This window comes from Pectinophora gossypiella, chromosome 4 (assembly GCF_024362695.1).
Source record: "Pectinophora gossypiella chromosome 4, ilPecGoss1.1, whole genome shotgun sequence".
In the NCBI taxonomy this organism is placed as follows: Eukaryota; Metazoa; Arthropoda; class Insecta; order Lepidoptera; family Gelechiidae; genus Pectinophora; species Pectinophora gossypiella.
In genome coordinates, this window is record NC_065407.1 from 16,512,518 (window position 1) to 16,527,245 (window position 14,728).

General features: G+C 43.0%; 2 protein-coding genes across 4 annotated transcripts in view; both read left to right on the top strand.

Moving 5' to 3' along the window:
• The window catches only part of LOC126382366 (lysosomal acid glucosylceramidase-like), a 251,263-nt gene that overhangs the window by 171,541 nt on the left and 64,994 nt on the right, over window positions 1–14,728 (top strand). Inside the window, exon 1 of one of the 2 annotated variants that reach the window (XM_050032185.1) lies at window positions 4,518–4,533. The exons of the other annotated variant lie outside the window; for it this stretch is intronic. The gene's annotated coding sequence lies outside the window, so the exon portion shown is untranslated. Of the gene's footprint in view, window positions 1–4,517; window positions 4,534–14,728 lie in introns of those variants that run through there. 2 annotated transcript variants of the gene reach the window in all.
• Window positions 1–14,728, top strand: part of LOC126382379 (protein scalloped) — a 152,213-nt gene that overhangs the window by 94,606 nt on the left and 42,879 nt on the right. The window lies entirely within an intron of this gene.

Below are 14,728 nucleotides of genomic sequence, written 5' to 3' on the forward strand. Positions count from 1 at the left end.
ATCATGTTTATCCAATGCAAATGGCAATTATTCATTGCATTTACAGGCGGGTGCGCGTGCGGCGATGACGTAACGATACGATAGCCGAGCAGACACACTAGGCCGGGCATGTAGGTCTTCTGTCCACCACACACTCTCTTAAGGCTGATACAGACGGTTCGATTTGTTGCGATGAACGACGGAAAAGTAACGGAAAATATTTCATGTTGTTTGAAAAGAAAAGAAGACAAGAAAGGAGTTTCTTGTGAATGTGAAAACAATAAAGAAGATAGAGTTCTATCATTGCTAAACGAAATAATCTATTATAGAATTAGATTCAGAGTTTTTTTCGTATCATAGAGTTAAGAGGCAGAGTTCTTTTCGTATCATAGAGTTAGAGTCAAATATATTTTCGGTTAGGAATATTTTAAAATAATGTCAATGTTATAGATATGTTTGGGGTAAAACGTCGTCGTTAAGTATATTTTTTTACGTCAACTTGCAGTTTTTTTAACTTAATTTGTGTTTTTGTCTTCTTATTAGGTTATGTTAGTAAATAACCGAAAGTTTTTATAATATTTATTTATGTGTAGAGCCCATTACGATACCTCCAGCTCTCACCGCCATTATCATTTTCCGATCCCTTGTATTCAACAACAAAGTCAATATTCTAGATCGCAAGTTTCTCAATCACATCCGAGCGTCGAGTCTGTAGCAGCCACAAGGTTTAATCGATATTAAAACACTATACTTGAGTGTACACGCGACTCCGTACGTGACGGTAATCGCTTAGGCTTCGTTTATGGAGAAGCGGAGCGATAACCTTTTGGACTTTTTTTAACGTGACTACTTGGCCGAACAAATGGGCACGCTGAAAGTTCTCACTTGGTACAAAAGAGCCTTTTTTGCACCGGCTTCGGAAACAAACTGCCATATACCTACGAAACTTGAAATTACCCGCTTCCGCGTGTTTACTGTAAGCAAGGGTTTAGTATTAACTAGCATACAATTAATTCAATTATTATAATTAAGAGGTTCACTGATGAAGACGCCGTGGCTGTAAAGTAGGTTGACATGGATTTGAAAGTGATTTTTGTATCGCCATTAGAATCAATTTATTTCATAATAAAAATTAATTTACAAAAAAAAATTCAAAATCTGTCTACAGTACTTCTATTTTCATAATGTCCATCGGCAATAATCGTATTTCCGAATATAAATGAATGCTAATTTCCAAGATCTCGATGAAATTTATTGTGTGTCAGAATTTGAATTCAGAATTACCTTTATTGTTGTTCTGTTTTGATTCCCGCGAGAACAACACAGCATTAAATAGATTATCTATTATTTTCTGTATCAAACAGTAGTTCAGAATTCAAATTCTGATACACGACTAATCTAATAATTGATTGATGATATGGAAATTTGCATTCGTTTGCATCCGAAATTGTGATAATTGCCGAGAGACATTAAGAAAAAGAAGTTCGTAACTTGCAAATTGTTCATCGTACCTATTCATCTTAAGACTTCTCTACCTGTTTTTTGACATGCCTTATTGTAGATTTGCCGCAGATGGCATTGACTTGCCCGGACAAATGGGGAGCACTGAGGGCTCTTAGGGCGATAAGCGCTGAATGAGGGAAATCGTCGACCACGCCGGCGGGGTCGGTATGGGGGTTCTGAAGTGTTTAGTATCGCGAGCTGATAGGCCGCCTTTATGGCTAGAGTAATCGGGTCGTCGGGATCGTATCGCATCCTTGACTTCTCTACTAAATGTAAACTGTAAGTTATCTTCCGATGAATTGTAGCTCTGTCCACTCAAATACGGGCATAGATTGTGTCCGTCTGTCTGTCTGTGCCAGGACTTACGGCTACCCAATCTAATTGCCTCTTTATTACACGACGGTATCAAAGTTGATGGCTGTTAAGATATTTGATTGCAAGTAATGTAAGCCGAGTAGTTCGCAGAGATGATTCGAACTCGACGCCTAATTCGCAGCTGGCTGGGACACGATGATTCATTAGCACCAACTCACTGCGTCTGTTGTAGGTACTATGAAACCGGATTTTTGTGATGTAATAAAATACTTTAATACTTTCTAGAAGATTTATATTTAATCATTTCTTTATATATAATAAGTATATATTTTGGATTTCCCTTCGCGGGTTGGAAGGTCAGGCAGGACGTTGTTTCTGTAAAAAAAAAACAAAACCTAATCTATATGTTAGAGGTAACGTTAGGAAGATGATGATTTGTACAACATTTTCCCGTACCAAAAGGTTGCCTAGAAGAATTTGGTGCATGAGCAATAAGGTCGCCTGTTCTGCCTTTATTACTACTTAATGTTTGTGCTTTTTTTGTCTTTTTTGGCGCACATGAACTCATACATAGCTAGCCAGATTCTTCTCCTCGGCCATAACACATATCGAAATGAAGTAGAATCAGAACCTTATCTTTGTTGTTATTACGTTGCATTTGTTTTTCTCGAGCTCCTCCGTGCTTCGGAAGGCACGTTAAGCCGTTGGTTCCGGCTGCATTGGCAGTCGTTAATAACCATCAATCCGCACTGGGCCCGCGTGATGGTTTAAAGCCCGATCTCCGTATCCATCCATAGGGAAGGCCCCGTACTACGTGCGAGTGGGGACGTTAATGGGCTGATGATGATGATGATGACGTTGCATTTACGTAACGTTTTGAATTACAGAAGTCCAACAGTAAGAAAACCAGGATAACATTTTATTTTCTTTATTTTACCTGACTAATTGTAGGTTTGCCTCAGATCGTGTTAACTTCTTGACTCGATAGGACATAAATGAAAATCTAAGTTTTATTACTTATACTCTTTCATTTTGTTTTCCGATGTTACGGCTCACCTATCACGGTGGTCTAACAGAAAGCTCTGAAAGGCAAGGCTACATAGTTCATCTTGTATAGCGATGCTGTGTTTTCCGATAGGCGCATAATATACCAATTCTAGCAGAAGTGGCTACCGCGACGGGATTGGTAGGGGAACGGTGAATATACTTGGTTCGTCGGTTGATCGTGGTGTGCGAGCATAGTGCGTGTCTTGCGGGCGGCATAATTTTTAGTTTTTATAACCCGGTCTTCAAATGAAACCTTCCCCGGACGCTCCCCGGATGCCCTCTAAACTAGGACAAATCCGGGGAAACCCGGACGGATGGCAACCCTAGTCTTGTATGATGGATGTACTCGATCATGTATGTATGTTTGTATTAGTTTTTCGAATATGACGAAGCTGTCGAAAAGCTATTCCGTTTGACTAAGGAAGAACCTACATTCAGGCAAGCCAAGAAGAAGAATACCTAGGTATTTAATATTCCTTCTCCTTCCTCCTTATCGTGTGGGTTGTGTGGTGGCATACCAACCTCATCAACCATGGTGTCAGGTTAACGCGGTTATTATCATAATTAAAACACATAATAACGGGTTCTTACCGCGTTTAAATGGGGATGATCATGTCACTTGCAACAGTGTCGAAATATCGGGAGTCTCATATCCCCATTTAAACGCGGTAAGAACCCGTTATTATGTGTTTTAATCATGGTGTCAGGGTTATTACTAAGCCAGCAAAGGCCCCTGACATGGCTCACGTAACGACTACATACTTACATCAGTAAGTTTTTAATATATTATAGTTTATCTAGTTATAAGTACTTATATTTTTCAACATTTTATTATTATTATTATTTATTTTTTTTGCACTGTCTATCCCGCTACATTTTTCATTAAATTCATATCCTATACCTAAAAGATAAAGATAAAAGATAAAGATAATTTATTTGCTTAAACATGAGTAATTTAAATACAGATGACAATGTTCACATTATAGGTTCTTCATGTTTGCCTTGCAAACTTGCCTAAAGGTTGCCTGGAAGAGATTGCTACCTTAGCAATAAGGCCGCCTGTTGTACTACCAATTTAATTATAATACTAATGTGTTTTTAATGTGATTCAAGTGCAATAAAGAGTTTTTGTTGTTGTTGTTGTTGTAAGTAACCGGGACCAACAGCTTAACGTGCCTTCTGAAGCACGGATCATCTTACTTTAATATTCTATACCCACTATTTAAAGACACGATTCCGATTACAACAAGTAAACGCAGCACTTATTTCGTTTGACTTGAGCATTGATAATCGCCAACAGAGGCAACTGAGTATAAAACCTATTTCCTATTAATAAAGACAGAATTTGTAAATCAAGATCACTTGCACTTACCTACACACTGACACAGTAACAGTACGCTGGAGAATTCTACTCACTTAGTGCTGTTTAAAGTCTAAATTAGCATACGATACAGCTGGCAGTTAAACCGTTTGTCACGAAGCGTTTAGTTGGCAACCGACCGAATGAGTCAGAGGTGCTCCCATGATTATCTTTGACTCAGTTACTTTGAATCTGTATGAAAAAAAAAATGGCAATGGAAAAACGAGAGTGATCGTATGTCGACGCCGCCACTTTTCGCGGCATTTTTTGCAAATGGCGCTTCTTTCTGTACATTCAAATTCAAATTTAAAAATATCTTTATTCAGTAGGTAACATAGTTACACTTTGAATCGTCAATTTTTACTCTTTTTTTACTCATCCGCCTAAAACTACTGCAGCTTCTCACAACTTGTATAGCCGGGGAAAAGAAGCTGCAAGAAAAACCTCGCCAAAGACCCTAGACGTTCTTTTTTTAAAAAAAAAATATCTTTTTTTTCATTCATCTATCGTGTGGGTTGTGAGGTGGATTACCAATCTCATCAACCCTGGTATCAGGGTTACTATTCAGCCGCCAAAGGCATGACATGACTCATGTAACGACTACGTTACATCAGTAAGTAGTAACCGGGACCAACGGCTTAAAGTGTCTTCCGAAGCATAATTATAATAACAGTTAATATTAAGTGGAATTTTCTATTATTATTTTCTAGTACTTATTTAAAAAAAACACAAAAAGAACATGAATTTTACAACGGAAAATTCCATTTACCTAATATTAACTCAGAATCATGGTCTGAGTCATCCCCCTCAGTATTCGTTACGAATTTACGATGTCACTAACACCCTTTTAGATTTCTAGAATTAAGTGTGTATCCAAAATCGACACCTATGACTATATTAATTCTGTCTTGACGTTGACGAATACACGATATTGAACACGACGTCTTTACCCTACCGCGCCGATAATGCGCATTTGCGTCAGATTGCGTCACTGGCCACGGACCTGACAATGGATCGTGTGCTTGCATAACATTCACCTGCACAGTGACTCGTGCTAACCGCTGACGCAGCGTTCACACTATGATTAGTGAATTATTTGTCTACAAATACATAAATAAACTCACGCCCGCAATCCGTAATAGGTTGAGCAGACTGGCAACCTTGCAGCTAGTGCATAGCACTCATCCGCTCAATGACTCCTGCTAACCTAACCGCGCGCATTCACACTATGATTAGTAAATTATTTGTCCATGAATGCATAAATAAACTCACGCCCGAATAAAATCACGTTCATGTTTGTTTCTATATAACAAAAATATCTCATTGAGCAAGCATTATGTAAAAATAATTCGACAAGTCCATAGCATAGTAGTTTCTGCGATAAATCAGCTGTGACAGACAAAGTCGTTTTTACCCTACTGACAATTTATTTTCACAGGTACTGTTTGATAGGATATGTGTGTGAGTGGTGTGAGTACTGGGATGACGAATGACAGAAATGAATTGAAGAGGAATACATATTGTGCCGACCACACCTAGAGTGTGATAAGTGTTCGGACCACGAACAAAATATAAAAATGTCTATGGTTTTGTTACTATTAAAAAGGTATTGTCATAGACAAAAGTGGACTTCCTTCTTGGCATCAAAAATGGATGCATAATCAATATCTTCTTGTGTTAAAAAATTATCTAAAACAATACTAAAAATGTATGGTGATTTATAAAATAATAATAATAAAAGTGTAAAATGTGTGAATAAGTAAAAGAAAACAATAAACTTTAAAATATTCCTTTATGTGGTCGTTTAATTACCAGCACACCATTCAACCATCACATCTAGAACGCCACAATAAGGACAGCAGAATAAGGTACTTGTAAATAAAAAAAATCTCATGTAACGCCATCAAACCGACAACAATCCACCAGTCGGAGACTTCTCCTGCAGAGTGTGCGGTAGAGTTTGCCGCTCTAGGATTGGCTTGCACAGCCATGAAAGAAAGTGCATTTCTTCGAGGCAATGACGTCATATATCGTTTGAAACAGAAGTATAAGGCCAATGGGCAACGATACATCACTATGCTAATAAACGTCACTACACTAGCTTATGTACTCTGACAGATCTAATTCTTACAGTGTAGAATTGTACGGCCTCTGTGGTCCAGTGGTTGAGCGTTGGACTCACGATCCGGAGGCCCCGGGTTCGAATCCCGGTGGGGACATATCACAAAATTCACTTTGTGATCCCTAGTTTGGTTAGGACATTACAGGCTGATCACCTGATTGTCCGAAAGTAAGATGATCCGTGCTTCGGAAGGCACGTTAAGCCGTTGGTCCCGGTTACTACTTACTGATGTAAGTAAGTAGTCGTTACATGAGCCATGTCAGGGGCCTTTGGCGGCTCAATAGTAACCCTGACACCAGGGTTGATGAGGCTAGTATTCCACCTCACACGATAAGAAGAAGTGTAGAATTTTATCTCTATTGAAATATACTTATAATTATTAGTCGTACTGAACTAGTTCTGTTTATATTTCGATACTTGCATCATCATCATCATCATCATCAGCCCATTAACGTCCCCCGCCTACGGATGAATAGGGAGATCGGGCCTTAAACCATCACGCGGGCCCAGTGCGGATTGATGGTTATTAACGAACGGCTTACCGTGCCTTCCGAAGCACGGAAGAGCTCTAGATGAAAACTTTTTTTTGTGGTCTCCCATCCTATGACCGGCCTTTGCGAAAGTTGCTTAACTTCACCAATCGCAGACCGAGCGCGTTTACCGCTGCGCCACCGAGCTTCTCAATACTTTTCTCCTCAATAATTCGACACTTACTTTATTAAAACATAATTACTACTAAACCACTTGTCACTTGCATATTGCGACAAGCATAGTCTGCGTACGAATAAGGGCGAATGGTCCAATGTTCGTCACACATAAATTCTGCGGCGAGAGATAGCGCGAGCCACGTGCCTTGCTGCGCACGTCGCGTTTGTAAACACTCCCGCGACCGGTAAACATGTGCGTGCGCGCAGCATTTGAGGTCGGCGTATCAATATGGATTACATTAATGCAGTGTAAAATGCAGGGGAAACTGTAGGGGAGAAAGTTGTGTAGTTTGTCGATAGTAGATAGGATTTCATCGCTCAGATGAGCTTCAATATGAGTTCTGCAATAATGCTATTATATTGATATAGAGGTTTTGATATGAAATCACCAAATAATTATTTCTGTAAGTTTTGAGTCGGATTTTTTTGTATTGTTATTGAGCATTTATGATCCAAACATGAATTCGAAAGTAAATTCGACTATTGGTTTAGGCCTGTGCTGGATTTGAACCTGCTCCCTCAAAATGAGAGGCAAGTGTTTTGCCAACTGGACGAATTATTACCACGGCTCCTTTTTTTTTTTTTTTTTTTTTTGGCGTGACTTATTGTAGATTTGCCGCAGATGGCATTAACTACTTGGCCGGACAAATGGGGAGCGCTGAAGGCTCTCACCCGGTACAACATTTAAGACAACAGGCCTGAGGGTGCCCAGTTGGGCGCGAACCTCGGCTCAGGGCGTCGTCTGAGAGGAAAAATATTTGAAAGAATTAATCGACCCTAGTGGGTCGATAGCGATAAGCGCTGAATGAGGGAAATCGTCGACCACGCCGGCGGGGTCGGTATCGGGGTCCTGAAGTGTTTGGTGTCGCGAGCTGATTGGCTGCCTCTATGGCTAGGGTAATCGGGTCGTCGGGATCGTATATTACGTCCTTCGGACGCCGATACTTTTCAGTACCGTCCCTAAGCGGGATGTAATCGGAAGCCGCAACTACCAGGGGATTCGGGTGGTGCGGAGCAGAATCGAAAAAACGTTTGGAAGCTAATTTGAGCCATTGGGCAATGGTTGGCAGACCTAGGTCAATGTGCAGATTTTCATTGCGAAGGAACCACGGAGCTCCCGTGGCTTTCCGCATGAAACGATTTTGTATTACCTGTAGACGGTGGATTTGAGAGGGACTCGCATGAGCGAAAACTACCCCTGCATAGGTCATGATCGGACGGATGCAAGTCGTGTAGATTTTCACCTTATTCCTAAGGGACAATTTACTTCGCTTGTTAAGGAGACAATGAAGACGGCCCATTACAAACGCGGCGCGATCGCGCACACGTTTGATATGGGCCTTGAAAGTAAGACGTCTATCTAAGACTACGCCGAGATATTTGACTTGCTCCTCCCAAGGGATCGGCTTGCCAAACATCTTAATGATTTTAAGTTGACGGCGTGACCGTGGCGTGTTATAATAGCCCTTTGAAAAGTACACCGCTGCACTTTTCTCCGGGTTTACCTCGATTCTCCATTTGCGAAACCACTTGCCCAAGGCATTGGCCGCGCGTTGGAGGATTCCGGTCATCATAACTCGACCACGGCACGAAGAATAGATGGCTGTATCATCCGCAAATAAAGCTAATTCGGTATTAGGGGATTTGGGAATGTCACTAGTATACAATGAAAATAGTAAAGGGGAGAGAACGGAGCCTTGTGGGACTCCGGCATGTATAGGGTGCGGTGACGAGAGCGTCCCTTCCACGCGGTAGCGAAAGGTTCGATTTGAGAGGAAGTCTCGTATGATGTGCACGAGACGGTCTGGCACTCCCAGTGAATAAAGCTTGTAGATCAAGCCGTTGTGCCAGACTTTGTCGAACGCTTTCGCCACATCGAAGAAGAGCGCTCCCGTAGCGACAGGTTTTTTTTTTAAGTTTAATCTACTAGAGATATGTTCAACAATACGGTGCACTTGTTGAACGCAGGAGTGTTTGGTTCTAAAACCAAACTGCTCTGGTGGAATAAGACTATTGGATTCGGCGTAGTCCCGTAATCTAGCAAATATGAGCCGCTCATAAACCTTCCCCATGGAATTGAGGAGACTTATGGGGCGGTAACTCGAAGGTTCGTTTTTAGGTTTCCCAGGCTTTGGTATACCAATTACAATTGCTTCTTTCCACTGCTGTGGAAAGACGCAGTTGCTCAAGGCGACGTTGAATATTGCCGTTAGTAAGCAGATGAGGGGAGCACCGAAGTTTTTAAGGACACGATTCGTGATACCGTCTGAGCCAGGGGCTTTTCGGGTATGAAATCTTTTGATAATACCTAGGACCTCTTCCTCAGTTACCTGTGGAAGAGGAGGATCGGTGGGAGGTACAGAAGCCCTACGCTGAACTTCAGAGTTCACCGTCGAGAGGTGCCTACGATCGATAGGGAGAGTGCTGGGCGAGCATTGGGCTTCGAGACTGTCGGCAAGGCATTCGGCTTTTTCGTCATCGTCGAAAGCGGGGGGTTGGTTAGGCCTATTGAGAGGGGGAGTAGGAACAACCGTATCCTTTTGAAGAGACCTAGACAGCTGCCAGATGGCCTGGTGGTGGGGCTCAATGCCGCTCAAAAGATTATCCCACCGATTCTGTCGCATGTCATTAATACGTTTTCTTACAGTATGCTGCAAGAGACGCAAATGACGGCGACATTCCTCGGTGCGATTGGAATCATATGCGCGGGTGGCTGCGTTTTTTTCCGTTAGCAGATCACGGATGTCGGTAGGCAGTTTCCAGCGATGGTCTTCCATCTCCGGAACCTGTTTTGAACTTTCGTTCAAAACCGACCTCACGTGATCCGTGAGGGAGTTAATAGCTGTCGAGGCCTCCTCTAAGGAGGTTATTTCTACTGGGATACTATCTAAGTACACTGAACTGGAAGACTGGAGGCCTTCGGCCACCTTCTCCCAGTCCAGCACTGTCTTAGGGGGTGCTGGATTATCAGGGGCGTCTAAACGGGAGCCTAGTTTTAATATAACAGGTCGGTGGTCGGATTGTAACTCGTGTAGTACTTCTATAGAACATAAACGTAAGTTTATGTTCTTTAGAAGCGCCAAGTCGAGTATTTCTGGTCTGTGGTTCAAGTCAGGGGGATATCTAGTGGGCTGCAATGGTGTTATTATATCATAATAGAGGGGCTCGGCTAGAGTTTCTAATACCCTGCCTCTTGTGTTTGTTGTTAAGCAACTCCAAGAAAGATGTTTAGCGTTAAGATCGCCTGCAATTATGACTGAATTACTGAGATTAAAGAGGGCTTCGAGGTCACTTCTAAGTAACCTCTTAGAGTTATTAGGAGATAGATAAGCCGACACTAATGTGATCGGCTGATGTCCTGTCATGCCTACTCGACAGATCGAAGCCTCAATGTCAGTGAGGGCAGGTGGGTCTATGGGGATACAGTGAAGTGACTTTTTATAATAAATGAGAGTGCCCCCTTTGGGCGCGCAGGTCCTGTCGTTTCGCACTAGATTATAATTTGCCATCTTGGGGTCGCGGTTAGAGGGTTTGAGGAAAGATTCCTGCACTAATAAAATATCTACCTGATGGTGTTTTACAAACTCGTGAATCTCTGCACGTTGACCTAAGATGCCATCAGCATTGAAAAAACCTATTGTAAGGGAACGCGGTTTGACTCTACTTTTATTTGTACAATCCATTATTAGGCTTTAAATTGGGACAGGGAGTCTAATAAACTGTCAAGTTGACTAAGGGCCGACTTAAAGAGAATACTAAATTCCCTAAACTGGTTGACAGGAAATGCAGAGGCCTGAGGGGCCATCGCAGGAACCGGACGAGGCGCGAGAGAGGCTGCAGGAATACCTAAATTGCTACTAGGTTGGGCGCGGGGCGGATTTGTGGGTCGGACGATTGACGGGGGACGAGTCCATGCGGATGGACGCTGCGGCGCGAGTTTGGTCTGCGTGAGTGGCAGAGCCGGGAAATCGCGAGTAGAGTGCGAGGAAGGGGCCATATGGGCTTTAGTGGGACCGGGTTGGGAAGCTGCAGCTCGGGCTGCCCTTCGTTGGGCTACCTTGTGGTGGGTGCGTGGAGCCTTGGTGCATCCGCGATAGTTCGCAGGATGACCTTGCTGACCACACAGCACACAACTAGGGGGTTCTACCTCGTTTTTGCCTCTAAGGCAATCCGAGGTAGCGTGATCCCCTAGGCACTTTACGCACCTAGGCTTGGCATGGCAATGCCTACTAGAATGCCCGTAAAGTTGGCATCTATGACACTGCGTTGGGGGGCCTCCCTTATGGGGAGTTTCGACTTTAAGGCCAGATAGACCGCAACAAGTCTTCAGGTTGAAGATCTTCTTGCCCTCATCCGTCCTTTCTAATATGACTGTGACCATGTCATACGGGACCTGGCCACGACCGCGATGCATACGGTGCACCTCAAGCACCGGAAAACCGTTGTTAACAAGGTCCTCCTTAACAAGAGTGGTTTCCCACTCCTTAGGGATTCCCTTTATGATGATACGGAGGATACGTTCCTCGGGGAGGGCGTAGGTATGGAATTGTATCCCTCTACCTTTCAGAATTGTAGTGAGCTTTCTATGCTCAGAAGATGACGGGACTTGAATTTTGATCCCATCTTGGGTCGTGCGGGCGCTGGTGATTACGATGTTCTCCTCTTTCGCCCGAAGGGAGACTTCGTTCCACCTATTTTTGTCCCTCATATACAAGGGCGGAGGGGTGGGGCCTTTTTGTACTTGAGTGCCGCTGATGGCACTCTTACCATTGGGAGCCTTAGAAGGGCTGGAAGGGGCCTTACGGGCCTCGGGGATGGAAGAGGGAATCGACGTTCCCGAGGACGTCTTCTGGACCTTAGCAGGCTCAGATTCGCGGTGACGGCGGGCTCGTTTTCCCTTACGGCCCTCCACGAGCGTGAATATGTCCTCCGAAGAGGACGACTCCACACACTCCGACGACGAATCGGACTCGGCAACGTCCATAAGAACATCGCACGATTCCTCATCGTCACCGGTGAGGAGGGTAGCAGGGAAAGGGGAAGAAGCGCGCGATTGGGACAATGCAAGAGACGCGGTGGGGTGGGCAGACGCAGTAGGCCGGTCAGTGCCGGGAAGCGACGCGAGAGACGCGGCGGGGCCGGGGGTCGCGGGGAGACAGGGTGACGACGCGCGGTCGGCACGAGCACTATCAATGCGGGGCGCGGAAGGCAAGGTTAACGCCGCAACTTGCGGTACTAGTCGACATATCTCAGCGTAAAGCGCGCTGCTTTTATCCGCTAGGATATGCGTCAAAATGATTTTACCGATTTCGGCCCACAGCTCGGAGCTGTCGGCCATTTTTAAGGGACGGCCAATCTGCTATATAATAATTACTACCGCTTCGCAAAAGCGTTCCTCAGAGAATAAGCGGCGCAAGAAACTCTGAGGCGATCGCTGGCTAACTTTCGCAACTCGAGTGGGATTGCTCGAGGGTGTGTAAGAGTGAGTTTTGCCTCTTTGCTTGGGGTTAACAAAGAAGATGTGTGCTTATGGTGTGCCCTAAGCTGGTATCCCTTTGCCGATCTTATTGTGCAAGAGGGTTCCTATGCTCTAAGTGCGGAGGGTTTTTACACCCCGAAACACGAAGAGAAAAATATAAGGGGTAGAGATTGGTCACTCTACCCCGGGTGACAGCTAGGGTCGACTAGGGTAGACCCCAAGGCCGGTGGTTCTAGCCCCGTCCGGGTAATGTGCCTGCCTCAAAGTGAGGCAAGCGGACGCCCCAGGGCCACGTCCCACTCAGCTTAGTTAACACCGCAAGGTATCCACTGAGGACCACGAAACTGTGGTTTTAAAATTAAAATCGATGCAACTGTAAAATAACAGTCGTTATTTTATCCTTGAAACTTAGATAAGCCAGCAAGTTCTGAGAAGAACTATTGTTGACTCAATGAATGGCGGCAGGGTCACGCCAGCAGGTAGCCGGCAGACAATGGCGGCACGGGGCGCGGGGCGCGCGGCGGGGGGCTGCGGGGCGCAGCGCGGGGAGCTGCGGGGCGCAGCTCGGGACCTCTGAACAAACGACCGTTCGGGACGGCCGCTCGACGCAGAGTGACCACGGCTCCAAAACACAAAAATAGAACACAAATAGCAATAGTAATGCAAACAGTTCGTTCTTTTGGAAGCTACCCACTGCTATGTACGGTCACGAGCATTAATATGTATACACTTTGGTACCATGTCACATTAACTTTTTGGACAAATTGAACTGTAAGTCTCACTAAATGTCAAATATGTTAGTGCGACAGAGTCCTAAAGTGGGTACATTATATTGCTCATGACTGTACCTCTACAGACCATTTATTTATATAAGTATTTATTAACACTCTTTAAAATTCAGAAAACAGAAATATAAACCACTCCATCCTAAGACGTCTTAATAAATGGCCACTAATCAATTCAATTCCAGCCGTTATAAATATTATATAGCCACCATTGTCACTTAATATTCTGATAGAGAAATTAATAAAATCCCGTCGTGGCCTATTTCCTGGCAAATAAACCAATAACAGGCTAAAAGAGGGTTATGTCCATTGAATAATTAATGAACGAGGCGACAACTCGAGTCCATCATTATTATTGATTTTGAGAACAGAGAAACTCATGATTATTGTCCCCATCGAGGTGGACAGACGCACTTACAACTACACTTATTTATGAGTTTTTGAATGATAAATTGTAATGACAGTAATGTTCCAATTTGTCATGTAAAAAATCATTAATTTTATTCTGCAAATTAATGCTCAATAACTGTTTCCATTTACCTATTGTCGTATTTTTCATGATGCATGTATTTATATAGATAATATCTTAGTAAGTACTTACTTAAAATTTTGTACGGCGCAAGGCAAACATGAAGAACCTATAATGTGAACACTGTCATCTGTATTTATATTACTCATGTTTAAGCAAATAAATTATCTTTATCTTTACTGCCGGTCCGGGCATTACTTAGCGCAGCATATTTCTCTCGCCATCCAACGGGGCAACGCTGCGAGCGTGATGGGCACATTCGGTCGAGAGGTGATAAAAGGGAGCATTTTTAATTGAGCTTTTTAATTTAGTTTTAGTAGTATAGTTTTAATCCTTATTTTTGCGTTTATTACCTATTCTTATTTTTTGTAAACTTGTTTATTACTGTTTTTTATTAGAATAAAAAATATCTTTATCTTTTATCTTTATATCTGGGGGGGGGCTAAACAATATTGCTATTTGACATTTGTTAGCATTGCGCGCTTACTTTTATATGCGTAAATGTCAAATTGCAATATTGCTTTTTTACATGAATAGTTACAAGACTAGAGCGAGTAGGTATCTACTAGGTAAGCGTGTACCAACTTTGACCGTATCTTCACATACCTCTAAGTCAGATTGTGGTCAAACGCAATCCTATTTTTAATAAAAATAAAAAGCGAGGAACGTTTTAAGACCATCATGTACGGTCACGAGTACTAATATGTATACACTTTGAAACCATATCACATTAACTTTTTTGACAAATTAAACCGTAAGTCTCGTTAAATGTCAAATATGATAGTGCGACAGGGTTCTAAAGTGAGTACATGAGTGAGTGTAGTGAGTGCAGTGATGTTATTGTCTTGTCTTTGTGTGTGGCGTCCTTTTATAATAAACAATTTCTATTCTATTCTATTCTT